General features: G+C 34.2%; 1 non-coding gene across 1 annotated transcript; it reads right to left on the bottom strand.

Moving 5' to 3' along the window:
- Positions 1–7292: 7292 nt before the first annotated feature.
- Positions 7293–7399, bottom strand: LOC128281271 (small nucleolar RNA R71). The gene has a single exon (XR_008271484.1). It is a non-coding gene; the product is annotated as a small nucleolar RNA R71 (small nucleolar RNA).
- Positions 7400–9135: the final 1736 nt, after the last annotated feature.

Here is a 9135-nt window from a genome sequence, read left to right as displayed (position 1 = left end):
TTATCATTTAATAGCTCAATTTGATAAAAGGACTAAATCGCGTAAAATGCAAAAGTTGCATTCTATATGTTAAAAGTGCTTGATTGCTATGAAATTAAAAGATGGAAGTCCTTATGATGTTATTAAACCATTGGATTAATGGATGGACATTTATGCCTATAGTTAGTTGAATTTTAATGTTATTCATTAAGGGTAAATATGTCATTTTATAAATAAGTTAAATTAAATAAAATAAAGTTAAAAATTAAGCTTCATTTCATGTTTCTTTGGCTGAATGTGGTGGAAGAAGAAAATATTAAATTCATTTTAGGGTTCGGCCAATTGGGAGCTTAATTGGCAAGTGTTTTGAGCTCGGTTTTTAATGATTTTTACGTTTTTGTGATTGTTGCTTCGTGTACTAGCCATCCCATGCCTAAAATTTTGAAAGTTTTGATGATTTGAAAGTTTCCATTGATGAATTCTTGAGTTCTTGAATGTTTGATGATGGAAAATGAGTATTTGTTAATAGATTATTATGTTTTGTAAAGTGATTTTTAGTAAAAATGCCTATTAGGGATTAAATTGTGAAAAGTGTAAATTGAATGGTTAAATTGTGAAACAAATGAAAAATATGGGCTACTAGGGACCTATATAGAATTCAAACAAGCAAGGGTTTTGTCAACTTTTGTGAATTTTGTGTATTTATGAAATAGGGACTAAATTGAATAAATGTGTAACTTTTGGGGCTAAAGTGCAAAAATTCCCAAATATGCGTTTGTGGATGAAATTGAATGTGTTTATGAATAAATGAGTTAAATTTGATTGTACATAGATCAAGAAAAAAGGAACTCGGATTTAGATTGTGGAAAATCGAAGGTTATCGAATAATCGATCCGATTCATCAATTCTGAGTACGAGGTAAGTTTGTATGTGGTAAACATTGTTACAATTATGTTTTTGATGCTTTAATAATGCATAAATTGTATATATGCGACTATGAATGCGTACGACGACAAATCTGCTATATTTGGCACTTAGTGTGTGTTTCGAGATAGCTTCGGCTATATAGAGCAGTTAGTGTGCGAATTAGAATAGTTTCAGCTTTATGTGGCACTAAGTGTGCGATACCGAGATAGCTTCGGTCTAGTGTGATGGCACTAAGTGTGTGATATCATTTTAGCTTCGGCTAATCATTTATGCACTAAGTGTGCAAGTTCTTAGAGCATTGAAAGATCTCCGAATGATTTAACATATTAAACAAAGAGGTGAGAATGAAATAAATATAAATACGAGAAAGTATAGGTACGTGCAATACCTATGTGGTAGTTGATACTATGTGTATGAAGCTTGATGAATTTGTATATACACGATAAATGGTTATGGATTAGAATTGAATGATGATAAGAGAACTACTAAGTATCTATTAATTGATGATTTATATATATTATGAACTATTGAGTATTTTTGGTACGAACTTACTAAGCTATGAAGCTTGCTGTGTGTTATGTGCTTGTGTTTTATAGATTATCGAAGCTAACTCAGACTCAAGGATTGTCGGGAATATGTCATCTCATTATCGATCAACTCATTGGTACTTTTGAAGTTTTGTATATATGGTATATGGCATGTATAGGCTAGTGTCATTTTGGTATGTCTTGAATTATGATATTAGCCATGAGATTTTGGCTTGTAACTGTTGGCATGTATTTGGCCATTTGAGTTGGTTTGAATTATATGTTTAATGAATGATATATGTGATGTATATAATGTCCTAAGTGTTGGCTTTCTTGAAATGGTTGTATCGATGCTCTTTTGGTTAGTTATTAGTTGATGAAACAATACTTGAGGAATGGTAAATTTTGGTGTGATTTATAGACGATGAATTGGTATGTTTGATAAGCATGTTTTAAGGTCTCGTAGGACCTTAGAAGGGAAATTATGATTGAGATGAATGGATTTTGATTATGAATGTTTAAATGTATGTGATTGAGGTGTATTGATCGGTAATGCCTCTTAATCCTATTCCCGCGACAGTTACGGATTAGGGGTGTCACAATGAGCATGTCGGTTTTTACTTTTATGATTCGAGATCATTCCATTTATATACATATATATACATGTTTGATGCATATTAACTTTTAAGGTAACACTATTACTTGTCTTGAAATGAATTGTGTGACAGTATTGAATGCTCAGATTGTGAATTGATATAAGCATAGTAGAAATGAGTATGATATGAATTGTTAAATGAAATGTGATATGTGATATTAATTGTTGATGGAAATGGTATGGAACTACAATATTGAATCAATTCATAATATGAAATTGAAACATTGGTTACCCTATTAGTTGTTTGGGTAAAATTGGAATAGGTAGCTTGCCATAGGGTTAGGCAAATGATTATAAACTATCATTGTTGGGCAGCTCGAGGTGGTAGAATGTACATATTCTAATAGTTATCATTGTCAGACAACCTGGGATGACAGAGTAATAGACCTATGTATCCGTCTTAAACCCATCCTGGCTTAATAGGGGTTTCTAAAACATGAAGTGGTTATATCATTATTAAAATGAAATGAGATTGAATTTGATATACTTTGTACATATGTGAAATGTGGGAAATGATAGCATGTAAAAGATTACACAAATTGGATTATACGAGCCTGAAGGGCTGACATGGAAACAAAACGAATAAATAGATACGATACAGAAATGAGATATTGATATAGTCATGTTATGAATTGAAATGGAAATGTATGCATTATTGAAGGTAGAATTTTAACATGATATGTTTATTTAAATTTGCTAATTGTGGAAATAAATGAATTTAAGAATTTGACATGAATAGGTGGAAATGAAATGGTTATGACTAATTATATATTGAATTGTATTAATTTATATTAATTGTAATGTTATTGACTTGAATCATGAAAGTACCACTAAGCTTTATCACTCAACGTACAGTTTGTTTATTCTGTGTGCAGGTATTAGTAGATCTCAAAGAGCACGAGAAGTGATCCAACATCCAAACAACGACACTTCACTCAACACTGTTTGTATAGTTCCCTTGTTTTCGATAAATGACATGTACCTAACTTTGACTTGGTTTTGTATTGTAAATGGTCATTTTGGAAGTTTTTCTAATTAATGTTAAATAAAGTATATGGTTTGTTTAGTATGTTTGGAATTGGTATATATTTTGAAATGGAAGAAATGATGCAATTATTCACTTGTTTTAGGTGTCTTGAATTGATACCATATGGTTCTTGTAATACCCCCTAACCCGTATCCGTTGCTAGAATAGGGTTACAGAGCATTACTGGACTTATTTCATAATCAATCATATATTTCACATACATTTTCCAATTCCAAATATGAATCATTCACAAACATTCATAAAGTCCCTAATACGAGCCTACAAGGCCCATATCATGCATTAGAAGCGGTTCGGGACTAAATCGACAACTCAGGAAATTTTTGGATACTTGGAAAATTTTACAATATACAGGCGAGACACATCCGTGTGGCCCGGCCGTGTGTCTTACACGGCCAAAGAAACGCCCGTGTCACAGGCCGTGTGGACATTCAAAATGAGATCACATGGCTGTGTCCCAGCCTATGTTCGACCCCGTATAACTCTCTGACTTGGGTCACACGGCCAACACACATGCCCATGTGGCTAGCCCCTGTGCCCTTCTAAATGGCCACACAAGCCCGTGTGTCAGGCCGTGTGCTAGGCTATGCCAAACCTGTAGGGTATACTGACTTATGCCACATGGCCAAGTCACACGCCCATGTGCTAGGCCGTGTGGAACATATTGACTTGGTTTTTAAATAAGCACCAGGGGACACACGGCCGTGTCTCCTGACTATGTGTCATACACGGCTGAGAAACACGTCCGTGTCTCTGCCCGTGTGGACAAAAATTAGGCTATTTGGCAAGCCATCTTTCTTACCCAAATTTCATTCACCTATACCAAATCAAAAGACATATAACATGGCATAAATAGGAATTCAAACCAATCTTAACCAATCCTAATTCATGCTATTTGCATACCAAGAACTATATGACTCATTATATCAAATTATGCCAATTCAAAATATACAAAATCTACATTCTCAAATCATCAATATGGTCAATTTCAATTAAGCATTATTTTACCTAAAATCACAAACATACCAGTCTCAAATTCAATCATTTAATACTCCAAATACCAATTCACCACAAGTATATAAATGAAAATATCACACAACATATCAAAAGGCCTTTTTTAGATATATACATACATCACCAAACTTACCAAAATAAGGCAAATCACATGGCTATACACATAAAAAAACATTCATCATTTACAAGCCAACTCAAATGGCTAAATTCATTACTAACATATACCAAAATGACCATAACTCCTATACATGCCATATAACCAAATACATAAGTTCAAAAGTACCAAAGTGATAGCATCTCCGACGATTCCCAAATCCGAGCAAGCTTTGATAAACACTATAAAATAAGGAAAAGTAAACAAAGTAAGCTATAAAGCTTAGTAAGCTCATATAGTTAATAGGTAAAGCTCACCATTCATTCAAAATTCATGTAGTATGAACATAATAGACGTCAAAATCATTAAATCATAATATTAATATGTATTCAATCACACAAGTAATCATGAACTCACAACTTTCATAGGTTCAATGTTCATATAGTTTCCATACATAAATGTACTGATACGTAACTATTTCTAACCATTTCATATCTTTGATATACTCGTTGAACCATTTGAAAAACTATCAGATACTCGAAAATCTCACACCCCAAGAGCCAATACATAGCTGAAGCTATCTCAATCTCATATCTCATATAATGCTAAATCTCGAGCTATCATCGGGTCTGCTCACACAAGCTAACGGTCATGACGTAGCTACACAGTGCTGCTCACACAAGCTGACAAGAATTCGCAACATGGAAACACAAAAATATACATATTTTTTTATGCCCTTTTTAACTGAAATAAATGCAAGTTCGGTAAAATTCTTGTAGAAAAATATATAACAATTTGCGGAAAATCAAGAAACAATTTTGAAGTTCAAGGCGAATTAAGTTTGTAGCGTAAGACAGTCCAAATTATGTTTATTAATTCATAATATAATTAATTTTAATTTATATCCAATTTAATTTGGGTTAAATAAATTATTATTAATTAATTATGAAAAGTAGCCCAGTTGAACTGAATCGAGAAAAGCGAACCGACTGAGTACTGGGCAGCTCAAAACCGTCCCACATGCTGATGCAATTAGCTTGCTTGACTGATTAATTAACTTGCAAAATGGCCCTTGAAACCTTTTTCAAATTGCAAACAAACCCCTCCACTATTTGTGCCTTTCTAGATTTGCCCCTACCTTAATATAGCAAGTTTGAAAACTTCAAACTTGCCACATGTATAGCCGGCCAAAGGGGGACTCTTTGGCTGATGATTTTGGCTATTTTTAGAAGCCCTCTCAACCTATAAAAACCCCCATTGGCAGCTCATTTGAGACACACCTCAACTTTCTCATCTCTTCTCTTCTCTCAATTTTCTCTCTTCATTTCCCATCCATTTTTCTTTATTCTCTTGTCGATTTCACCTCTTGAAAAAGAGTCATTCATCCACGATTTGGAACAACATTAAAGTGTTCATAGCAGCCTCGGTTTGACAAGAACAAGCAGAGAGAAGGAAGAGTAGAGCAAACCAGTCAAGCCATGGAGAAACACCAGATTTGATTCTTGTTCCCTATCCTCTTAATTTTTGTTGTTGTTATTATGAACATGTCTATGAATATTTGTGATGTTGAAATGTTTAATTTAATCGATATGACTTAAATTTAATTCGTGTTAGGTTGATTGCATTTCGCCTACTTAATTTATTAAAATTGTGTTTGTGTTGTTATAGGCCTCGGTAAGATGTTTGATTAAGTAAAACCATGACTAAGTTATTAGTGCATTACAATTGTAAGGTGACTAATGAATTAATTATTTAAACAAATTGAAATTGTAATTAATTGACACAATACTTAATTAATATATGTTTAATCATCTAAGGTAGCTGAAGCTTAAATTAGCAACGGTATTTAACGATTCATTTGCCTTGCATAACTTGCAAGATTATTGTGATTAAATTGTTTCAAGGTAGAAATACATTGTTACCTCACGTAATCTTTTATGTGCTTATGAGATTGAATTAATTGTTTGAAATGGCATAGAGACATGTATAAGAGATTATTTGAATTTCATAAGTATGTATGTGCATTAACACATTTTCTTAGTAAAATCTATTTTATTGGTTGAATTGACATAGAGATATAGTCAAGAGATAAATGGATTTTGGTAGGTAAGTATGTTCATAAGTTAGAAAATTACCGAGTTCTTGTGAATTTATTTGTAACAACATAAACATGAGTTTAATAATTCTAAGTTAAGAAATGTAATTAATCTAAAGCAATTATGCCATCTTGATGAAATCATCTTTTGAAATCATGCATTGGAACTTTATTTTATTTTATTTATTTTACTTTGTTTTTTGGTTTAATCACTTCTTCAAAAAAATATTTTTCTTCACCAAAGTGTTTTAAATTACATCCATAAATAATTATTTAACAGTCCCTATGGGTGCGATAACTCGACATTTACTTGTCACTTTATTACTTGTTGTGACTGTGTACACTTTCACATTTCTGTAGTTCCAAGTTTTTGTCGCCGTTGTCAGGGATTGTTTTAAAAAGTCATTATTTGTGAATTTGTTAGTTTTGCATTTTGGTTTATTTTTCTATTCATTTTAACCTCAATTAATTTTTCTGTAATTATTTCAGGTGTTTATGAGTATTGACCGAAGAGATGAATTTCAAAAATCTGAATCAAGGAAACGGAGCAAACCCTACTCAAAATCCTATCCTTATTGTTGATGATAGGGATAGAGCTTTAAGATAGTATGTCGTGCCAGTGTTTCATGATCTTAATTCGGGTATTAGAAGACTCAAAATTTAGGCAAAACAATTCGAGTTGGAGCCAATCATGTCCAGATGCTTCGACAATGGGCCAATTCAGTGGAATGCCTATCGAAGATCCTCATCTGAACTTAATATTTCTTATGGAGGTGAGCGATTCTTTCAAGTTAGCCGGAGTACCCTAAGATGCATTATGATTGAAGCTGTTCCCATATTCGTTAAGGGACAGAGCTTGAGCCTGGTTGAACTCATTGCCACCAAATTCAATTTCTATATGGCAAGAGTTAGTAGAAAGATTCCTTATTAAGTATTTCCTGCCTAGCAAGAATGCTAAGTTGAGGAATGAGATCACTACTTTCCAAAAAATGGATGATGAGTCTTTGTATGAGGCGTGGGAAAGGAACAAAGAATTATTACAGAAGTGCCCTCATAACGGAATCCCACATTGTATCCAACTTGAGACGTTTTATAATGGTTTTAGCGCACACACGAGGATGGTAGTAGACGCTTCTACTAATGATGCTCTCCTTTCTAAGTCTTATAATGAGGCTTATGAAATCATTGAGAGGATTTCCGGCAACAATTATCAATGGCCAACCAATTGAGCAACTTTAAGAAGACAAGTCGTTGGAGTACATGAAGTGGATGCTCTTACTTCACTTGCATCTTAGGTATCATCAATATCATCAATGCTTAAAAATTTTACCACTAATGGGTTTAATAGTTTTACAGCTCAGCCAATGAATCAAGTTGAAAATGTAGCTTGTGTCTATTGTAGGGAAGGATATTTGTTCGAAGAATGTCCATCGAACCCAAAATTTATGTATTACATGGGTAATCAGCACCAAAATCAAGGAAGGCAAGGACTGCAATCCAATTTCTATAACCCATCGTGGCAAAACCACCCGAATTATTCCTATAGTAACCAAGGGGCTAGAACAAGTAACACTTACGCCCAGCCTAGACCGACCCAGCCACTTGGTTTTCCTTAACAAGTTTAAAAACCAACCCAAGCTAAACCATCCAATATCTTAGAGAATGTATTAAAGGCATACATGGCAAAAAATGACGCCACTCTAAGGAATTTGGAGAATCAAGTGGGCCAGCTTGCAACTGAACCCAGAAACCAACCACAAGGTGTTTTACCTAGTGATACGGAGAATCTGAGGAATCCAGGGAGGGAGCATTGTAAAGCATTGACATTGAGGAGAGGAAAGATATTAGAACCCAACACCGTCGAAGTTGAAAAGGAGCCAACTGATGCTCAAGACTCAGAGGAAGTTCCATCGAGTGTTGAAATTTTGGTTTCACTGAAACCAGAATCTGTAAAATCTGACAAGGTAACTTCAGAACCAACTAATTCTGATCAACTAACAACTTCGTTAGATGCAGAATTGCCATAGAGGAAAAATCAACCAGTTCCAGTATAGAAGCATCCACCGTCCTACCCTTAAAGACTTCAGAAGCAGAAGCAGGAAATCCAATTCAAGAAGTTCCTAGACATACTCAAGCAACTTCATATCAACATCCCGTTGGTTGAAGCACTTGAAATAATACTAAACTACGCCAAATTCATGAAGGATATCCTCTCAAAAAGGTAAAGACTTGGAGAATTTGAGACGGTAGCCCTGACGAAGGAATGCAATGCGTATCTTCAAGACAAACTACCCCCAAACCTAAAGGATCCTGAATATTTTACCATACCTTGTAACATTGGAGCAACGTATTGTGGTAAGGCATTATGTGACTTAGGTGCGAGTATCAACTTGATGCCCATGTCAATATTTAGGAAGTTGAAAGTTGGGGATAGGTGAAGTTAGACCTACTATGGCTACACTTCAATTAGCAGATCAATCCTTAGCACATCCAAAAGGAAAAATCGAGGATGTATTGGTACGTGTAGACAAATTTATTTATCCTACTGACTTTGTGGTTCTAGACTTTGAAGTAGACAAAAAAGTACTAATCATCCTAGGAGGGCCATTCTTAACAACCAGAAGGACCCTTATTGATGTGCAGAAGGGCAACCTTACTATGCGTGTTCAAGATGATCAGATAACATTTAATGTTTTTAAGTCTATGCGATTTCCTGACACAATTGATATTATTCTGCAGTGGTCCGATTTAGAGGATCTGATTGTGGAAAAGGAACTCAACTATGTTGAGGACCCATTG

Source organism: Gossypium arboreum, chromosome 9 (genome assembly GCF_025698485.1).
Source record: "Gossypium arboreum isolate Shixiya-1 chromosome 9, ASM2569848v2, whole genome shotgun sequence".
Taxonomy (NCBI): domain Eukaryota; kingdom Viridiplantae; phylum Streptophyta; class Magnoliopsida; order Malvales; family Malvaceae; genus Gossypium; species Gossypium arboreum.
The sequence above is the reverse complement of the archived record's forward strand: the minus strand, read 5'-3'. Positions and strand labels throughout refer to the sequence as shown.